A 22,793-nucleotide genomic window follows, 5' to 3' on the forward strand; every position below is an offset into this window, starting at 1 on the left:
ACGTTCATCACCGCCCGCGACCGCACACATGGTAAGGAAGCGATGGCATCTCGCCATGCCGAGTTCATCGCCGCTGTCGGCCGCACAAGTACGTGGGCGGACTTTGATGCTACCATGGCCAAATGGGCGATGGATCTAGTGGTGGCCAAAGCCGCACAGAAGGAGCGGAAAAAGGGAGAAAGTAGTCAAGAAAAGAGACTCCCGCCGCTGCAAGAAAGAAGAGGGTGCACGCCATGCTGAGGAGAGCTCGGCGGACATCGAAGCACGGTGGGCTGCCACCTACAAGGCGAGGAAGGAGAACAATGGCGTCTGGCCAGCATGCCCCGCTGGCAGCATGTGAGAAATAGTTAGTGCATGTGTCACCTGTAAGTTTGTATAACGCATTAAGAGCATCACCAGTAATACAATGTACTAGTTTTAGAGCAAATTACTAGTAGTACTTTAAGTTGGTACTATCTATTATTAACATACAATGTCGGTAAGCGCATCCTTTGAGCATTGATTAGCATGTGTTCAATGAAGTTTTGTAGCCGCACCCCGACCCTAAATACTCTCGAAACATCCGCCCGCAGCCATCGGAGACTCGATTTGGCCGCAACTGGTTTTTAGTCCCACCTCGCCGCGCGAGTTGTACGCACACCGGCTTAAATTGCCGCGCCGGCATATGGCAGCAAGCTTCTCTCTTGTTGCATAGGATCAAATCTGGCTATGTGAGCAAGTCAGGTTGACACTTGATTGCATTTCATAAACCTATGATTGTTAATTGGGTGTCACCTTGCTTGTTCATGTACATTGAATAATCCTGATACAATGAAATAGAATTTTGAAATTAGGCGCGGTTGGAGCAATGTTGATAGATATAGGAATTATTAGAAGATGACAAAACACACGGTTTCTATGGCGTACTAGTGTGTGTTTTTTGCCTTAATGATCCATAAGTCAGTTACTTCTGTGATGTTTCTTAATAAACCAAGCGTACCATTGACCGAAAAATCAAGTACACATGTACATTTTTTTGGAGACGGGATCTGCCAATTTTCTCTTTTCTCGTACACGAGTATTTTATGTGCTTTATCTGTGTTGTGTGTTTCCCCCGCCCAAGTTTTAAGTTTTGTAGCGAAATTTTCATTAGGCGCGCGATTTTAGAATTTATTCCTCCCACCACATCCGCACCCATCAAATTTTGTATCTACCCCCTCTCCCCCTACCGGCATCTCAAACCATCGCCGCCACAGACACAACTTCAACCAGATATACATTCTTCCTGAGCATCGTCGATCCAGTCAGGGAACCCACCGATCTCTATCATAGCCCCAGCCTGATTGCATAAATGGCGCCTGTGAAACATCCTCATGCCTCCAAATCCCCACCGCCCTACCTCCAGAGCATCGCCGCTCAAGCCCAACCACATATCACGTGGAGGTCGAGGAGATGATGGCAGTTGATGGCACGATGGCCACTGTGCGTGTTGACACGGAGGAACACCTCGCCTCCGCTGCCGCTGACTTGGTGCAGGCTCTGGCCCAGATGAAGTGCCCCAGCGACTACCTCTCAGGACTTACCAGGTATGATCTGAACAGCTCAATCTTACCAATACCACTTGAAATGGCTATGTTTTGTATGGTTTATGTATTTATCATGTTCGTGCCTTTTTTATTTCAGTACTGCACACCATGTGATGTTCAAGTATTGACTGTCCAACTCAATTTCACCAATACCAGCAACAAAGTGATAATACATGACTCATGATATCACTAGAGATGCTGCCCATTTGCTATTTTTGGTGGATGCTAACCCTGTTGTACTTAACATGCCTGTCCATGTACTTACGCAGGGTCATAACGGGTGATGCTCTTGATTGCCATCGAGATTAGCCGCATCCCATGTCTTACAGTATTTTCATATCATTTGTGCAATTGTAGTTTAACTTCTAACATTTACTAGTTAGATGTAGGTACACATGTCAGTGGCACTGGTCCACACTTCGACCCGGAGGAACAGCTCACCTCCGCCGCCGCTGACTTTGGGCAGGATCTGGCCAAGATGAAGTGCCCCAGCAACTACCTATTATGACTTACCAAGTATGAACTCACCAGTTCAATCTTACCAATACTAGTTGCAATTAATGGCTATGTTTTGTACGGTTGATGTATTAAGCATGTTGTAGTAAACAGGCCTAACACGTTTTAGCTATTTTCCCTACCTTTTTATAGACAACTGCTCATTCTCTGTTCTGGCAGCACCTGCCTTGTGATGTTTAACTCTGCCAATTGCATTTTTATCAGTACCGGTTTCAATGGCTATTAAGCCTGTTGCAATTAACAATTGTATCCATTTTTAAACAGTTGTATTTCAATGGCTATTTTTAGTGGATGCTAACCCTATTGTACTTAATATGCATTTCCATGTACTTACACAGGGCCATAATGGGCGACGCTGTTGTTTGTCATCGAGGTTAACTGCATCCCATGTCTTACAGTATTTTACAACATTTGTGAAATTGCAGTTTGACTTCTAACATTTACTTGCTTCTTGTAGGTACACATGTCGGCGGCACTGATCCACTCTTCGACCCGAAGGAACAACTCTCCTCCGCTGCGGCCAGCTTGGGGCGGGCTCTTGTCCATGTGAAGTGCCCCAGTAACTACCCCTCAGGACTTACCAAGTAAGAACTCACTAGTTGAATCTTACCAATACCAGTTGCAATGGCCATGTTTTGTACGGTTCATGTATTAAGCAAGTTGTAGTAAACATGCCAAGCCCGTCTTATCTATTTCCCCTACCTCTTTATAGACAACAGGGCCATTCTCTACTCAATTAGCACATGCCTTGCCATGTTTAACTCTGCCAATTTCATTTCTATCATTACCAGTTTCGATGGCTATACTAGGTTGTCTGTTGTAGTAAAAAATTATATCCATTTTTTAATCTGTCCCTTTGCTACCGTGCTACTCTTTCGCAATGAAGATATCACTACACACGCTGCTGATTTATTACCATTTGCTATTTTTGGTGGATGTTAACCCTATTGTAGTTAACATTGGCTTTCCATGTACTTACACAGGGCTATAATGGGCTATTCTGTTGTTTTCCATCGAGGTTAGCTTCATCACATGTCTTATACACCATCTTGTAGGATCGAAAGTATGTCTAGAGCGGGGGGGGGGGGTGATTAGACTACTTGACCAAAAAATCTAATCTTTTCCCAATTTTAGGTCTTGGCAGATAGCAACTTAACACAAGTCAACCAATCAATCTACAAATGCAATTCTAAGAGTATAGCAGCAGAATATAAATCATTGCATAGGAAGGTAAAAGGGAATCACAATGTAGACTCGGAGATTTTTGGCATGGTTCCGTAGGTGGTGCTATCGTACATCCATGTTGATGGAGACTTCAATCAACGAAGGGTAACAGTTGCGTGAGTTCACAAAGGGCTCCACCCACAAAGGGTCCATGAACAAGCAACCTTGTCTATCCCACCATGGTCATCTCCCATGAAGGACTTGCCTCACTTGGGTAGATCTTCACGAAGTAGGCGATCTCCTTACCCTTACAAACTCCTTGGTTCAACTCCACAATCTTGACGGAGGCTCCCAAGTGACACCTAACCAATCTAGGAGACACCACTCTCCAAAAGGCAATAGATGGTGTGTTGATGATGAACTCCTTGCTCTTTTGCTTAAAATGATAGTCTCCCCAACACACAACTCTATCTCACATATTTGGATACGGTGGAAAGATGATTTGAGTGGAAATCAACTTGGGGAAGGCTAGAGATCAAGATTCTTGTGGTTGGATTGGAATGTCTTGATCTCAAAACATGAGTAGGTGGTTCTCCATCAAAAAATGAGTACTGGAAGTGTAGGCACATTCTGATGTCTCTCTCACAAATGGAGAAGGGGGTGTAGGGGTATATATAGCCTCCACACAAAATCTAACCGTTATACACAATTTACCAAACTCGGTGGGACTGAATAGTGAAACTCGGTGAGACCGACCTGGTTCAAAATGTGAATGTTAGGCTTTTCGGTGGGACCGACAATATCAACTCAGTGAGGCTGATGCGCTAGGGTTAGGGAAAAACCTCATCTTGGTGAGACCGATCACATGAACTCGGTGAGACCAATTTCAGTAACAAGCAAACAGAGTGAGGCAAACTTGGTGGGACCGATCACTCATTTCAGTGAGACCGAAATGTTACGAAAAGGAAATAGAGAGTTTGCACTCCGAACTCGGTGGGACCGATCGCTCATCTCGGTTAGACCTAAGTGTTATGAAGGGAAGCAGAGAGTTTGCAATCCCATCTCGGTGAGACCAAGATCCCTATCGGTGAGACCAAAGTGATAGGGTTTCTGGATAAGGCTATGTCAAGTGAACTCGGTGGCCTCGGATAGATCAAATCGATGGGGACGAGTTTGACTTTAGGTTTAGGACACAATTAAGATAGCAAATGAAATATGTGGCAAAGCATGCACAAACACTCTGGCATCTATCAAGCAATTGGCGATGTCTAGGTCATCTATATATGAGTATATTGATTTAGGAGTCAAATGAGAACATTTGATCATAGGTCATACTCATCATTTAAGCACAAGTCGGGTTACCACTTTTACATAAAGCATTGTCGTGTTCACACCATTAGAGTTGCTTTAGCTAAATTCTTAGAGCAAAGCTCCCCCTAGATGTGATATCCCCTTTTAGAGGGATGAGCTAACCTTTGGTTTTGTCGATGATGACTTCATGTAGATGTTGAAGATGTGGATGCTCAATCCATTGGAGTGAGTTGCACTTTCAATACCTACATGGGTTAGTCCCACAAGGAACAAACAAGGATAGCCATAGACATAGAGTGAAGTACACACAAGATGATGCCCATGAAAGCATTAGGTTACCTTGTCCCCTGACTTACTAACAAGAGGGTTTGTGACTCCTTGAACTAGTGCAAGATGTGGAAGTTTATTGCACTTGTCCTTGCCAAAATTATATGAGTGAAGTATGTTGGCGTAGTCACCCTGAAGAACTCTGTTGTTCTTCTTCTTCAGGATCCACATCATCTTGATGGGAATCCTTGGGGTTGTAGATGTACTTGATGAAGTAGAACTTGAGGTAGACTTGGGAACCCACTTGACCAAGGCCTGTGGAGCTTCTTCAAATGCATCAATCTCCTCTTGAAGCTTGTCCTTGCCTTTTAGCTTGTGGTCTTGTGGTGGAAGTTCATCTTGAGCTTGTGTCCCCTTGAAGGAAGTAGGATCATACTTATCTTGTTGAGGAACAAACTTCGTCTTGGGGTATTAATCTTATTCCCACTCAACTCCATTGGCATTGAACTTTTGTGCAACACCAACACCTTGATTCTTCCGGTGCCTTCCTTGCTTGCGTACAATTTCCTAAAATTGCTTACTTCCGGCAAGGCTCTTGTAAACACCTTTCTCTATAATTCCCTTCAATAAGCTATTTTCTTGCTCAAGTGTAACTTGGCAAGAGAATCATTAGTGGAATCAAGAGAACTACTAGAAGCAACAATATTGGATTTAGCATGATTATTATTACTACTAGAAAAAGAATCTTTCTTACTCTTGTTACTAGATTTTACTTGTGGCATGTAAGTAGACAAGAGTAAACGCTTGGCAATGTAAGAAGAACTTTTCTTCCGAAGATCATCGTTGATGGCTTTTAAGAACCCATGTTCTTGCTCTAGGTTGAGCTTCTCGAAGCATAGCTTCTCATGAGTTTTCAAAAGTTCTCGATGATCTTCTAAAGTACTTTCATGAGCTAACTTAAGAGTGTTTAGTTCTTTAGTTAGGTTCTCAATCTCATTCTTGTCATTGTCATTCGTTTCATCTTGATTAGCATGATTAATAGCAATTTCATCATAGTTTTCATCACTAGCATTGTCAACAAGTAACTCATCATCACCTAGCAAATCATCTTTATCACTATTGAAATCAATATACTCGGGGTGTGATACCTTGGGGCCTTTAGCCATGAAGCATCTTCCAATTCCTTCATTTGGTGAGTCAAATATGTCATAGGAGTTGGTTGACACAAGTGTAAGACCGGCAACACCTTCATCTTGAGTACATACAGAGTCGGAGTGATAACTTCTCTCAGAGTGGTGGTCGGAGTCAGAACCGGATACCCATTCACCAACATGAGCTTGATGTCTTTTTTTTGTGTAGCTGCTTGATGGCTTGTCCTTCCTTTCCAAATCCTTGCTTCTGCGAGAGGTTCTTCGTTCATAACGATCATCTCTACTCCTTCTCGCTCTTGGAGGTGATTCTTCTCTTCTACTTCTTATTTTAGGTGAGTCTTCTCTTCTTTTGTAGGGAGATGTACACTCATTGGAGTAGTGTCCGAGTCCTCCACAATTGTAGCAATTACGTTCATGACTAGAAGATCTTTCATCATGGTAGGATCTTGACTTGGAGATTCTCTCTTTACTTCTACTCTTGTAGAATTTGTTGAAGTTCTTCACCATTAAGCTTAATTCATCACTGAAGACTTGTTTTTCACTTGATGTGGCAGGAGCATCACATGACGCTTTATAAGCACCACTAGACTTGCTATGAATCTCTTCTTTATCCTTGAGTGACATCTCATGAGCAAATATTCTGCCAATGACTTCCATTGGCTTGAGATATTTGTAATTGGGCATCATTTGTGTCAATGTGCACATGGTATCATATGTTCCATATAAGGCTCCTAGGATCTTCTTGATGATGAATCTATCAGTCATCTCTTCACTTCCTAAGCCGGCAATCCCATTTGTGATGAGAGCAAGCCTAGAGTACATTTTAGCGACATCTTCACTATCCTTCATTTTGAACTTGTCAAGCTGACTTTGAAGCACATCCAACTTGGATTCCTTGAAGGACTCGGTACCTTCGTGCATATCAATTGAAGTATCCCAAATTTCCTTTGCATTCTCAAGATGGCTGATTTTGTTGAATTCTTCGGGGCACAGTCCATTGAAGAGGATATCGCAAGATTGAGCATTGTATTGCAGCATTTTCAACTCTTCCGCGGTTGCTTCACGATTTGGTTCTCTCCCATCGAAGAATTCACCTTGCAAACCAATACACACAATAGCCCAAATGACGGGGTTATGTCTGAGAATATGCATTTTCATATTATGCTTCCAACTAGCAAAATTAGTACCATCAAAGTAAGGACCTCTACGGTGGTAATTTCCCTTGCTAGACGCCATACTCTCCTAGGTTGTGAAAACAAGGCTATAATCACCAAAGCTATGAAAATCAAGGCAAATGGAGACCAAAGTTTTGATACCACTTGTAGGATCGAAAGTATGTCTAGAGGGGGTGATTAGATTACTTCACCAAATAAAATTCTAGCCTTTTCCCAATTGTAAGTCTTGGCAGATTTTAGCACTAACACAAGTCAAGCAATCAACCTACACATGCAATTCTAAGAGTATAGCAGCGGAATGTAAATCATTGCAAATGAAGGTAAAAGGGAGGAGCTTGGAGGGAGCAAACGCAATGTAGACATGGAGATTTTTGGCTTGGTTCCGATAGGTGGTTCTATCGTACATCCACGTTGATGGAGACTTCAACCCACGAAGGGTAACGATTGCGCAAGTCCACGGAGGGCTCCACCCATGAAGGGTCCACGAAGAAGCAACCTTGTCCATCCCACCATGGCCATCGCCCATGAAGGACTTGCCTCACTTCCGTAGATCTTCACGAAGTAGGTGATCTCCTTGCCCTTACAAACTCCTTGGTTCAACTCCACAATCTTGACGGAGGCTCCCAGTGACACCTAACCAATCTAGGAGACACCACTCTCCACAAGGTAATAGACAGTGTGTTGATGACGAACTCCATGCTCTTGTGCTTCAAATGATAGTCTCCCCAACACTCAACTCTATCTCACAGATTTGGATATGGTGGAAAGATGATTTGAGGGGAAAGCAATTAGGGAAGGCTAGAGATCAAGATTCTTGTGGTTGGATTGGAATGTCCTGGTCTCAACACATGAGTAGGTGGTTCTCTCTCAGAAAATGAGTAGTGTAAGTGTAGGCACGTTCTGATCGCTCTCTCACAAATGGAGAAGGGGGTGGAGGGGTATATATAGCCTCCACACAATTTACCAAACTCCGTGGGACCGAATAGTTAAACTCAGTGAGACCAACCTGGTTCAAAATGTGAACGTTAGGCTTTTCGGTGGGACCGACAATATCAACTCGGTGATACCGATGCGCTAGGGCTATGGAAAAACCTCATCTCGGTGAAACCGATCACATGAACTCGGTGAGACAGATTTCAGTAATAAGCAAAACAGAGACTTGGTCAGGCAACCTCGATGGGACCGATCGCTCATTTCAGTGAGACCGAAATGTTACGAAAAGGAAACAGAGAGTTTGTACTCTAAACTCAGTGGGACCGATCACTCATCTTGGTTAGACCGAAATGTTATGAAGGGAAACAGAGAGTTTGCAATCCCATCTCGATGAGACCGAGATCCCTATCGGTGAGACCGAATTGATTAGAGTTTCTGGATATGGCTATGTCAAGTGAACTCGGTGGCGCCGGATAGATCAAATCAGTGGGTCCGAGATTGACTTTAGGTTTACGACATATGTGGAAATGAGAAAATGGTTGAGGGCTATTGGAGCATATCACTAAGCATTTTGAACAAGCAAGCCATTAAGCAACACCTCATGCCCTTTTAATAGTATTGGCTTTTCCTATGGACTCAATGTGATCTTGGATCACTAAAATGAAAATGTAGAGTCTTGAGCTTTTCCCAATATGTGTCCTTAGCATTTTGAGGGGTCCACATCTCTAGTCCATGCTATACCAATCATTAATCTTTCAGAAACATTAATCTTGAAAGAATATTAGTTCAATGAGCTATATGCTTTTATGAATTACCGAAACCACCCGGGAATTAGTCACACTTTCACATATGTTCCTAAATATAATTATTTTTAGAAATTCCAATATAGAGTACATACAGAGCAAAATGAGTGAATCTAGATTCTAATCTAAACTATGTCATGGGAATTAAGATATTTATTTACACTTTGTCCAAGACAATTGTGAACTTTTGGATGGTAAGTAATGTGTTGCCTTTTCCCCCTGCCCGCAACAAGTTACTCCATTAGACCCGAGTATCTGAATTTTTTCTCTTTTTAGTGGTTTCCGAAGCTATTTACTGATGATTAACTTGAAAACTACATGACCGAAGTGGAGGCAACTAAGGTTAAAGTATATAATTCATGTTACCATGATAATGCTCTAGAAGTCTTCCTGAAGGCGGTGAAGGATGGGCGGACGATCGTCACAATGGGTTGGACAAAAGTTGTTCGTGCCTATGGCATGCAGGGGGCACATTATCGGCATTCCGCTTCTTCAACACCATCGTTAGCCAAAATGATTTACACTTATCTCTTCACCTTTACCGCCTCTAAATATTGTGGTTCGTCATAGTTAATTGTTGTCTAATCCTGTAAATACTGAACATATTGTACTGAGAATTTTATTAATGGATTCATTGTTGAACCATTGTGCCGAGAATTTGGTTTCATATTTCAAAATTTCTAATTTGAATAATAAATAACAGGGAAAATAAAATTATACAAGAGCGAATATAATAATGTGCACATGGTTAGAAAGAAAACAACGTGTGCGATGAAAAATAGAGAACAGACGGTTCTTTGACGTGAAACATTTGTGATGCCCGACGGACACACACACGGTTTCGTCTCATATGTGTGTGCGATTCATGGTAATACGACAGACGTTTCAAACCTGCATGCGTGTGTGATAGGAATACCTATCGCACATAGTTACAAAAATGGACATGTTGGCGTTAGTAGAGGCACCACACAAATTTACATTCTTGAACTATTTGCGATAACGTACCTATCACAAACATATCGGTAGATTAAATGTTGATGTCCACCTTTCTCACACGACTATAGCAGCGTAATCATTTGCGATGCCTCTTGGATCACAAACGTAACATCGATACGTAACGTGTGGGACTCCGGCGACTTCTCATACATTTATTCTATGTCGATCGTCTGTAGCCGCTCGCCTATCCCTAACGGTTTGTCGGTCGTGTGGGAAGGAACCCCCTATCATAGTCACTCACTTGGCGACGGTTCATAATGCCATCGCGGAAAGGGATTAAAAACCATTTGTATAGCACTTTACGGTACCAGTGCATCTCCAACGTATCTACAATTTTTATTGTTCCATGCTATTGTATTATCTGTTTTGGATGTTTTATATGCATTAATATACTATTTTATATCATTTTTGGGACTAACCTATTAACCTAGTGCCAAGTTCCAGTTGTTGTCTTTTCCTTGTTTTTGGCTTCTTCATTATGGAATGTCAAATGGAGTCCAAACGGAATAAAACTATACGATGTTTTTTCTTGGATCAGAAGACATCTATGTGACTTGGAGAGAGGGTCAGAAGAGTCCCGAGGAGACCACAAGCAATCAGGGCGTGCCCCAGGGGGTCACCTTTCCCACAGTAAGTACTACCTCCTTTTTTTATTCTAGAAACAACCACACGTCAATATTGGAAACGGTAGTAGCACAACAACTAAACTGAAAATCGAAACCAAGCAATGAACTAATACTAATGGTGAGCGTTTGCTAGTATCATGTACCCCGTCTGTCCATGTATATAGGGCTTAATGTGTTTTCCGTGTTTGGATCCATGGGTTAGAGTTAGTTTGAACTAGTTGGGGCTCAAATAGCCCTAAAGTATCCAAACATGAGGGTTAAATTGGAGCAAGTTGCACCATACCCACCAAAAAAATATCCCGCCCAAGAGGTGCTAATTGGAGATAGTTCTCATTGGGCCTACTAAAACTCAATTTTCTCTCTATCTCGCCAGCCAAGCTAGTTCATGTGGGGCCCACTGAAAAATCACTTTTCTCTCTCCATCAAGTGCATTTATTGTTATTCTAACCCTATCATCCAAACACCTCTTTGGCTAGCTAGAGTTAGTTCAGGGTTAGTCATGAGTTAGTCTAACCTCTAGCTAAGTTAGAGTATCCAAATAGAAGCAGTATAGGACATGCTAGTTGCTCAAAGCATACCATATAATTCATGCATGAAAGTATCTTTTTTTTAAACGGAACGTGAAAGGATCTTTGAATGATATAATTTTCAAATTATATAGAATCTAATCAATAGTTAAAGGAAACCTCGAAGAATACATTAGGCCCTATATAAAATCGTATCAATAGTCAAAACCAATTGTTACTACTACACCAAACAAGTTCAAAACGAGAAACTGGACCCACTCATGGCACGGCAGGCGTGTCTCATTTGGTCCGTCGGTCAAAGCTCTTCCTCTTCTTGGCATAACAATACAGTATAGTAATTTTTTTAGAATGCTCTTGGCATGTTGCTAACATGTGATGAGTTAACCGACCTCAATAGATGGCAAAATCACCAGCCCGCAACACTTTGAGAAGATACGAGGAGTGAGAAGCGATAAGGGTTGGTGCATTACTAGAGCTAGGTATCGCACACAAGAAATATGGTGATAGCGTGGGTTGGCCATGTATGATGTAACTACACTAGGTTGCCATGTTTCGGACTCTTCCAGTCTACTATGGAGAAGATTTGGTAGATTTTATATCGCTGGATAAATATTAAAGAGTCCAGACGCTCCATCACAAGGTTTCTTGCTCTTTCTCGGTCATCAGAAAGCGTTCTTCTAACTTTTGCCGAGACATGGGACATCCAGTATCCAGGTCCACGTGTCATGCAAGAAAATGGAGTCAAGTATAGTAGGAAAGACTCACCAATGGTCACGAATGTAGGTGGAGTACGTGCATGAATCACCCGAAAAAAGGAATACAAGCACGAAGAGAAGAGGTGCAGGCACCGACACATGTACTCTTTGCCTCTTTCCCTAATACTCACGCGCGGGTACATGGTGAGCTCATTTCTGTACGAAGAGGCAGCTCACCTGATAATTTGGCGAGTGTACTAGTTGTTCATGGGAACCATGCATGGACGAATCAAAGTTCAATCATGATGCGGTGGCACATTTTTTATAAATTAAGTTATTCTATTCAATGGCACGTACGCAACATTATTTTCTCAATGGAACGTGAATTGTGCACGCACCGAATGACGGAGCACGTGATGGTAGCCATGGACATGGTCAGCCCTTTTTGGAGACTAATACACTACTCTTGATGTCTCCCGTCAACTCGCAAACGAGGAGAAACTTTTCTTACTACTAGGACGACCTCTCCCTCGCTCACGCGTGCGCGCGGTGGCTCGTAGGACGAGGACAAGCTTTTGCTTTAAGATAGTGTGCTTAATACAGGTGGTGGGCGTGCAACAGTTTATTCGGTGTCAGATTGCCAGAAGTATCTATACTGTAGTACCATCATCATTGTTCAACTTTCGGAAGAGGCGAAGAGCCAAGCACACGGTCACCTACTCACAGTATAACCGGCCGTGCTTGCATGAATTTTTAACGTAGTACAAGCTGAGTGGATTGCTCCAGTGGTCATCACACGTGAGCCAATCAATTCGCACCCTTCCGCAATCTATTTTGTCTTGCGTTCCTTCCTCCGTCCAGCATGCTAACAAGTGGGCCCCATGCTGATGTATGCCAACGTGGTAGTCAATTATTTTGCCAGAGTTAGCTATCACACCCTTTCGATGCCACGTCAATGTACCCACTAGAAACAAGTTAGACTTGTTCGGTTCAACCACCTCCTTATGTGTTTGGAGAGGAACTGGCTGGCGTGAGGCGGTTCTATAGGTGGGCAGGCGGCAAAAAATAGGGGAAAACGCACGAACCAACTAGGCGAGGGAGGGAAGCTTCTACATTCATGGGGGATTTGGCATTGGCCATTGGGCGGCAAATGGTGGTCGTCCGGGTACACCATAGAGGATACAAAGAGGCATCCTATATCAGCAAGGACCAGCTTCCCTACTGATAGCTCATCTAACAGAACTCCCAAGTTAACTGTGCTGAGGCTGGAGTAGTCATGAGATGGGTGACTGGTTGGTCAGTGGACTCGATATTAACTAGATGGATGGGTCTTTGTTTTATAATTTTTGTCATTTTTTGTTTTTTGAACACATGTTAATCGAAGGTCTATCACGTTACTTTTTAATAATTTCTTTTTTTTGAACACATGCTAATTGACTTGAAAGAAGGTCTATCGTTGTCGTGGTAATATCACGTCAGATGCCAGGGGGTGGATTATCATGGATGGGGCCAGAAGTACGTCATCGGGTCCTGGAAGCGGGAGTGAGCACAAGCTCGGACGGACTCAAGATGTACCCAGGTTCAGGCCTCTCCTAAGAGATGAAACCCCTACTCCTTCTCTGCGGGGTCTCCGCATGATCACTATATAACAAGGAATACAATGGTGCTCCTAGAGCTGTTGGGCTAGAGGAGGAAGATGGGCAAGGCTAGCTCTCTTCTCTTCCTAGCTGTGGTGTTTGTGGAATGGAGTGGGGATGGAGGTTGGGACCCCTTGCATGGGTGAGACCTGGGGGGTTTTATAGGCCAACCCCCCAGGGGTACAATGGTAATCAGGCTAGGTGGTAGGTCCCGGCTTTCAGTGTCTATGGAGGCCGGGTTCTCCGCCGGCTGTTGGTGCCCACCTCTGCTGGGCCATGCTAGCTGCCGAGGAACCGGCCGATAGGTGGGGCCCGCCGCCTGCGGGCCCCATTAACGGCTCTTCACTTTAGCGTCGCCCGAGCTAACGGAGGCCTTGTTGGGCGCGCCGTGGCTATAGTGCCACGCTGGGCGGGTCGGCGGCCGCCTGGCGGTGCTTACTGTAGCCATGCGGCGGCGCATTGGGGGAGGCATGGCACCCTGTAGCCATGCGGCCGCGCATTGGGGCTGGCTCCTAGCAGGCGGCGTGGGTATGGGCCGCCTGCTAGGAGCCAGCCCATACCCACGCCGTCTCCTGGGAGTGCACCATCTTCTGGGAGCATGCCATCCTGTGGAGGTCGGCTAGGTGGCACCAACCGACTCTAGAAGCTGGTCGCGAGACCTGTCGGCCTGAGGGGCGTGGCTCTCCCCGATGTCTTAAAATGTTGTTAAGTGTAGATGAGGCTACCCGGGGTCTATCCCCCCGACCGTAGTATCCGAAGCTAGTGAGGTTCTATGGCTAGCAGTCGAAGGGCCTTAGCAGTTTCCCCTTCGAGGGATCTTCCGACTTCTGCTCTGTCCGGCTGGGAGGATCCGGGTTCCAGGAGTCGGCCACAGCTGCGGCCGCCTAGTGGAATTCGCATCGACAAGGCAGCAGCCGAGGAGGCGCAGCCCGCCACATGCGTGCCACGTGGCGCCCGCAGGCCAGGTTGTCCTGCCGGCCCACACGCGCGACGGGACATTGTCGCGAGCTGGGGCCCGTCACTATAGGGCCTCGACCCACGCGTGTATCCGCTGCGGCCAAGGGGTCGGTTGCCCTTCCGTGGCATATTCTCTATGCGATTACTGCGTGTAATATGCGGGGGCCTGCGGGGCGTGGGGGCGTAATTAATCCCACACCCGCACGTCGAATCGGCTTTGCCGAGCCGGCTATAAAGAGGGGGAGGAGGAGGGGCGGCAGAACGCACGCGTGCTCCTCCCACTCTCTCTTCTTCCTGTCGCTGCCGCTGCCACTGTGCTGCTTCGCCGCTGCCGAAGCTCTATAGCGGCTGCCGCTTTTCTGCTGTCATCGCCTTGCCGTAGCTGCTGTTCTACCGCGGCCACCACAACGCCTCTGCTGCCTTGCACCACCACCGTTTCTCCTGTCGTCTTCATCACCAAGCTTCTCCTTGCCGTCTCCGAGCCATGGCCAGGAGCGGTTGGCTGGGCTCCAACGTCCATGAGGACCACATTGACTTCCTACGCGTGATGCGGCGGATTCCCCATGCCGACAATGTGGGCGTGCGCCTTCTCCCCGAGCGGGAGATCTCGCCGCAACCGGAGCCCGGTGAGTACATCGTATTTCGCACGCATTTTCTTTGCCGCGGCCAGCGGTTTCGTCTGATCCTTCCTCGACTTCTACCGGCTGCAGCCGCACCACCGCACTACCAACACGGTGGTGCTCATGTCGGCCTTCATCACCTTCTGCGAGGGGTATCTTGGTGTTCTACCCACGATTGAGCTCTTGGGTAGATTCTTCTACCTCAAGCTGGTCATGCCGGCAAAGGACGAGCCAGCCCAGTGCGCAGCGTGCGTCGCCAAGAGGCGCACATGAGGAGGCCCCTGCTTCCGGGCCAATCCTCTGCATGATTTGGCCAAACTCTGGCAGGAGTTACTTCTACGTCCAGAATCTCCACCAGGTCAATGACTACATCAACCTGCCGGCCTTCGTGCCGGGCCACCTGCTAGGCTGCGAAACAACTGGCAGCAGTAGCCGCCCAAGTGCCTACCAGCCCTCATCATCATCATCCTCGCCCGAGTGCGAGAGATGACGAACCAGGAGGATCTCAAGCCGGTCGACCTGCTGGCCGGCTTCGTCATGCGCCGGGTGTCACCTCTCCAGTTTCGGCCACATCTCATCAGGGAGATATGCGGCCGCTAGGATCCCTACCGGATGTCCACCAAGGAGATGCCGGAGGTGGAGGTGGCCCACCATGTTAACTACTTCTCCAACTGCAAGCTCAACGAGGAGGAGTGGCACATTGGCAAGGAGCCTTACAGTCGGGCCAACCCTCCCCTAGTGGTAAGTACCAGGTCTAGCTGCTTTACTTGTGTTGTTCTGTTTTCTTCCGTCCTGACCAGTCGGCCTTGTGGAAGCGCTTCCCGGGCCAAGGCGCGCCGACTGTGGACTGGCAGTGGATGCCGGACCGATAGGACAGCGACGTGGGCGACCCCGAGCTGGGGGCGGCCGCCATGGAGGAAGGCGGAGAGGATGAGGTCACCGGAGGAGGTGGAGCTAAAGCACGTGGCTCCTCAGGAGGCGGACAAGGAGGATTCGGCGACGTCAGGTCTTGTGCGGACGACGATGAGGAAGACGAGGTGTGGCGCCGACCTGGCGGCGACATGGGGACTGGAATCGACTCTTCTATTCCGTGGCCGGCTGTTGCAGCTGGCGGACAGAAGCGCCGCCTTGCGGGGAGGTTTGGCAGCCACCCATCAAAGAAGGTCAAGCACACGAATGCGACCAGGCGGCAGGAGGCCCTGAAGATGGCCGCCGCCTGGAAGGGGCCCACGCCCATGCAATATACGTCCGGGTAAGCGTGCTTGCCGCTCTGACTTCATGTGTTTCTTCTCTCTTGGGGTGTTTTCTCATTCTTGCTTTCTTGCTGAGCAGGACAGCCTGCGTCACCACGTGGGTTCCGTCCGCCTCACTGATGGACCCAGTAGGTGGTTCTAAGGATGTTCGGTGCCCGGATCCAGCCGCTACCCTTTGGGTGGCGAAGGAGAGGAACACGTGGGAGGTGCGCGAGGAGCAGGAGGCCGTGGAGAAGGCATGGGCCGATGCCCAGGCGGAGGTCCAGGCCACGGCGAGGGCGGAGGCGGCGATGAAGGCGCAGGCAAAATACGCAACCAAGGCAAAGGCGGAGGCCGACGCCAGGGTCATGGTGGATCCGGCTGGTGGCGGGGTCCCAGAGATCATCACCCTTGAACAACTGGAGGTGGGCATGGTGGAGAATCGGATGCCGCCTAGGGCAGCCGGGGCCGACCAGTCGGTGCCGGAGCTGGTGGTCCCCAACACCGCCATCCTGGAGGTGGAGGAGACCAACCACGTGTCGGATATCGGGTTCCGGCAAAACCCTTGAGGTTCAAACACTAGGGTGCGCACGAAGATTTCCCCCTACCAAATCTCGCCCTCGGCATCGCCGCGATCCCTAAGCTTATCTAGACGAAATCACAGCATAAGAGACACAAGATTTATACTGGTTCGGGTCACTGTTGTGGTGTAATACCCTACTCCAGTGTGGTGTGGTGGATTGCCTCTTGGGCTAATGATGAAGATCCCAAGGGGAAGAACAGCCTCCTGAGGTGAGGTGTTTTTGTGCTTTGTGGGTGGTTCTGCTCAAGGTCCGATCTCCCTTTGCCATGGTTGTGGCTAGCCCTATTTATAGAGGCCCTGGTCCTCTTCCCAAATATTGAGCGGGAAAGGATCCAACAACGGCCATTTTGAAGGGGGACAGCTAGTACAAGCTATCCAGACTAAAGGTGGTGTTCCTATCAAAGGTTCTTTCGATGACGCCGTCTTGGGCTCTATGATGACCTTCGTCTTGCCATCCTGCTGGCCTTCGTCTTGTTGCACCGATATGGAAACCTTTGCCTGATGCCTCGATACCCCGCGCCAGTGCTTTCCCCCTTAGCACCAAAGGGGAAACAAGGACACTGCGCGTGCTAGCGCCCACCTGGCGCCCTCCTGGCCTTGGTCATCATGGCTTGCATCACGGGAACCTCGTGAGGTACCCCCTTCCTTGATCTCTCCGCCTCCCTCATGAGCCTGCCAGGTGAGGCCGCTCCTGAGGAGGCCTTGTGTCATCCGCCCCGTGAGGCTTGGTCCCTCCCGAGGGTCTTGAGTGTTTGGTTGATGAACACGGCCCGTACTGGGCCACTGGTGGAGCCATGCTGCGGGTCGTAGGCAGGCAAGTCTGGGGACCCCCCTTCCCAGAACGCCGACAGTAACCCCCGGGCCCAAGGCGTGCTCGGACTTGGCTTAGCGGCGAAGCCAAAGGGCAAGTGCGGAGCGCCACGGGCCCCAACAGCCTGCGGCCTTGGTCGATGCGTGGCGACTGATGGGACGTGGGCGTCTCCACTTCCCCATGCTGCCCCAATATCCGCCTGGCTAGGCGGCCACGACACCTTACACATTTATTTTCTCCTCGCAAATGGCGTGTCCCCCATCTTTCCTTCTTCCTCGAGCCTCTGCCTCTGTTTCCAATCTGACTCGAGATCTGTCCCCTCCATTATCATTGCGCCGACCGACACGGAGAAAGGGAAGAGGCCTCTGCTCTCAGCCAGTTCACCCCTGGCAATCGCGCCTGCCGTCGGCCGATCGCGGGTGCTCAACCAGGAGGCCATGGGCAAGGTCTGCCCTGCGCTTGCCTCCAGTTTCAATGAATGGGGAAGGACAGTGGCTTGGCCTGCGTCCCGGGCTTCCATTGACAGGACAACCACTGAGGTTTGGTTTTTCGTTGACGCCTTGTGGGTTGGCCTGGTTCCCCCCTTCGCCGCCTTCTTCAATGTACTGCTTTTCCATTACCAGATTCACATGCTGCATCTTGATCCCCAATCTGTTGCCCTTCTTACCGTCTTCACCTTTGTTTGTGAGGAAATGGTGGGCATTGCTCCCTCCATTTCCCTCTTGCGCCATTTATTCTTGCTGCATCTGACCGACCCCTTGCAGTGCTCGGGGTGCCTGAGCTTCCAGGCCATGGAAGAGACGGCCGCCTCGAGGATTGACTTTGATCTCCCGCCATCCACGAGTGGGTTCCAGATGCGGTGGGTGTATGTGGATGTCAGAGTGCTCAGTCCCCTGCTCTCGCCTCCATCATTGCCCGCTGTCCCCAACTCCGGCGGGGACCACTAGAGGCTCACGAGCCCTCGCCTTTCCTTCGTCTCGCTCCGGTTGAAGAGGTTGATAGACCTTGGTATGACTGCGCCCCAGGTGGTGAAGGAGTTCCTCTAGTGTCCAATTGCCTCTCTCCAGCGCCACTCTCGGCCGATGTGGGCTCTGACCGGCGACCGGGATCACATGAGGCTTCAGGAGCCGGGGCTCTCGCCTGAAGCGCAGAGGATGGTGCTTGAAGTCTTGACTAGCAACCCCTCGCCAGGCGATATGTCGCAAGAGGGTTGCCTCTTGTATCTCTGCTCCAACGGGGTTGACTTTGCAGGACAGAAGCCTCCCTTCGATGAATGGGGGCTGTGCCCGGTTGGCCTTGCGGGGCTTCGTGAGAATCCTTTCATCGTGGCTTCCCTCCTTGCTGCCAGCACCGAGCTTGCCCCAAGATTGGTAGCAGGGAGGCAAGCATCGCTTGAGGCCGGAGGCGCGGGTGTCAAGATACTGACGCCGCTTGAGGCTCCCGAGGCACCATCCTCCGGTACCCGCGAGGCTTGCCCTGGGGCGGTCGTCGAGGGGGAGATTGTCACGCCCAGTATGCGGTACTATCCTAAAGAGACTCGAAGGTCCCACCAAGGATAGAACCGCATATTGAGAAGCTTTTGCAAGGTGGATATCATTACATCAACATTACATAATGGATGGGGATACATACAAGGCATACAAATGCCGCAAGAATACAACATCACAATACATAAGAGCATCATCCGACTACGGACAAAACACAAACAGAAACTAAAACGACATCCACCCTACTATCCCAGGCTGCCGACCTGGAACCTATCCCCTGATTGAAGAAGAAGCAGAAGAAGAACTCCAAAACAAGCAAACATCACTCTCGCGTCATGATCGTCGCAAAACCTGTACCTGCAACTGTTGTTGTAGTAATCTGTGAGCCACGAGGACTCGGCAATCCCATAACCATGGGTATCAAGACTAGCAAAGCTTAATGGGTAAGGAAGGGGTAAAGTGGTGAGGTTGTAGCAGTGACTAAGCATATATTGTGGCTAACATACGCAAATAAGAGTGAGAATAGAAGCAACGGAATGGTCGTGAAGCTAGCAATGATCAAGAAGTGATCCGGAACTCCTACTTAGGTCAAACATAACCCAAAACCATGTTCACTTTCACGGACTCCGCCGAGAAGAGACCATCATGGCTACACACGGGGTTGATGCGTTTTAATTAAGTCAAGTGTCAAGTTATCTACAACCGGACATTAAGAAATTCCCATCTCCCACATAACCGCGGGCACAGCTCTCGAAAGTTTATACCCTACAGGGGTGTCCCAACTTAGCCCATTATATGCTCTCACGGTCAACGAAGGATATTCATTCTCCCAGGAAGACCCGATCAGTCTCGGAATCCCAGTTACAAGACATTTCAACAATGGTAAAACAAGACCAGCAAAGCCGCCCGATGCGCCAACAATCCCGATAGGAGCTGTACATATCTCGTTCTCAGGGCAACACTGGATAAGTCAAGCTACGAGTAAAACCAGACCTCGAGTTTCCCCAAGGTGGCCTCGCAGGCTGCTCGGTTCGGACTAGCACTTAGAGAAGCACTGGCCCGGGGGGCTAAAATAAAGATGACCCTCGGGCTGGCCGACCCAAGGGAAAGGTATAGGTGGTGGTGAGGAAAATGGTAAAACCAAGGTTGGGCCTTGCTGGAGGAGTTTTATTCAAAGCAAACTGTCAAGGGGGTCCCATAAATCACCCAACCGCATAAGGAACGCAAAATCCGGGAACATAATACTGATATGACGGAAACTAGGGTGGCAAGAGTGGAACAAAACACCAGGCATAAGGCCGGGTCTTCCACCCTTTACCAAGTATATAGATGCATTAATTAAATAAGAGATATTATGATATCCCAACCATAATCCTGTCCACCATGGGACAATCTTCAACTTCACCTGCAACTAGCAATGCTATAAGAGGGGTTGAGCAAAAGCGGTAACATAGCCAAACAACAGTTTGCTAAGAAGGGTGAAAAAGGTTAGAGGCTGACATGGCAAATGGGAGGCTTGAAGAACAAAAGATAGGTAGTGCAGCATAGCGATAGAATGAAGCAACTAGGATAGCAATGATAGTAATGAGATCCAAGGTGACGGTCATCTTGCCTGAAATCCTGCAAGGAAGAAGAACGAGTCCATGAAGAAGACGACCGGATGAAGCCGAACCAAATGTAGACGAACGAATCCTCACAATCGCAACGAAACAGGAACTATCGAGAAGAAGCACACAACATGGTAAACACACCACACATATACATGACATGATGTTTAACCAAGTATGATGCATGAAAAAGGCTAGATGAAGCTACTCATGGCAAGAGATGATGCAAACAAGAACAATACATCAAGGCAAGTTTAAATGAGGCCGGAAACAACATATAACTTATCCGGTAAGTCCTCATATGCAAATTTCGAAATAGGTCCAGATCTGAATAAACCTTATGTTCGAGTTGTTAAACAGCAAGTTAAGATGCACCAAGAAGATCTATACAAGATTCTAGTCAAGTTACATATAAAGTTCATTTAATTCAGAGCTACAGCCTAGAAGATATGAGCAAAACAAGTTAAACATGGCATTGATGCAAAATGCATACAAACATCAAGCAAATACTCTCAAAACAAGGATGCAACATGATAATATGAAACTTCATACGAAATCAAGCAATTTTTATATAGAGCACACTCAAAATGGAGCAACGGTTCAACACATACACTCTAAACAAGTTTAAAGAGCAAGCTGTCCAAAACAACAACTAGGCATATAGAAAGCATCAAAACAATATGCTACGTCATCTCAACGTGAAAACAAAAGGCATAGGCATGATGTACAGGTAAAGCATGACAAAACATGGACACTGAGCTATCTCCATAAAACACTATAACATGCTCAAAAGGACATGACAAGATTGCAAATAATAACAGTGTACATGCTTAGCAGAAACAACATCAGGTTGCAATGTTTAGAGCTATCAAACAACATGCTACAGGAATTTATCATGGCAAACAAAGGCATGGCATTCTAATACTAAAGACAAAGAACCACACTCCTTTACTGAACTAATTCCAAAGATCAACAGAAAAGATGGTAGCATCCATGGAAACATGGCAAATGATATGACAGATTCAGACATGGCAGGAACAACAATAAGTAGGCATGTTGGTGAGCTTGTGCAACTCACCATAGAGCAATACATGGCATGAAAAGGTGACTAACTGTAATAATACATGTTTATGAAGCTAAGCATGGCAGGATCAGGTTCATAGGGTGCATGGATCACTAGCAAAGCTCATGGCAAAATTGAACTTAATGTTAACAGGCTGACAACAATATTATTTACCAACTTTGGAGCATGATAACAACAATCTACAGCAAGCCATAGTTGCAACCAATGGCATGGATCGATAGGGCATGACATGTATAACAAAACATCCTTAGTTAACATCTCCAGATTATGCATATAATGACTTGTAGTAGCAGGTTTACATAGCATCATGATATAGCCGATTCAGACTAGAAAAACAGTAACAGCAAGTACCCTACTTCATGAGCTTGATACACTCACTACAAGACTCACAAAAATACATGGATTGCACCACTTTAAAGATGGCATGATGTAGCACAAAACTCATGTAGACATCAAGCTCATAGGATGCACACACAAAATGCAATGAAAAAGACAATTCATCAAGTTCTGTTAACAGACAACAGTTAACATCATATCGCACTCTTGCAACGATGATTAGGGCATCAAGATGACCTCAAACAACCATGGCACAATGGAACAAAATGAAGAGCATTGAACATTTTGAAATATCATGCATGCAAAACGGAGCAGTATGCTAGGAGATACAGCAGGTCAAAGGGGGCACCAGAATATGACAGAAAAATGACTTAGTGGAAATTCGGGGTCAACCTGCTCCGATCTAGGGTTCGCACGCGAACCGAGGTTGGTCGGGGTTTCGCCGGAGCTGCATGCCGGAGTTGACGGGGAGGCTGCTGGGGAGGCGTGGGGAGGCGGCCCCGACCCGGATTTGACCGGATGCGGCCGGCGGCGCGCTGGGACGGCGGCGGAAGGAGCTCGCCGGGACAGCGCGGGCGGGAGCCGGCGACGGGGCTGGGCGGCGGGGTCGACAAGGAGCCCGGGCGGCGGAGCTCGTGGCCAAGGTGTGGATGAGGCCGGCCGGCAGGGCGGCGGGGATGGAGGCACGGGCGAGGCCGGGGGCGGAGGGC

This window comes from Triticum aestivum, chromosome 7B, assembly GCF_018294505.1.
Source record: "Triticum aestivum cultivar Chinese Spring chromosome 7B, IWGSC CS RefSeq v2.1, whole genome shotgun sequence".
In the NCBI taxonomy this organism is placed as follows: domain Eukaryota; kingdom Viridiplantae; phylum Streptophyta; class Magnoliopsida; order Poales; family Poaceae; genus Triticum; species Triticum aestivum.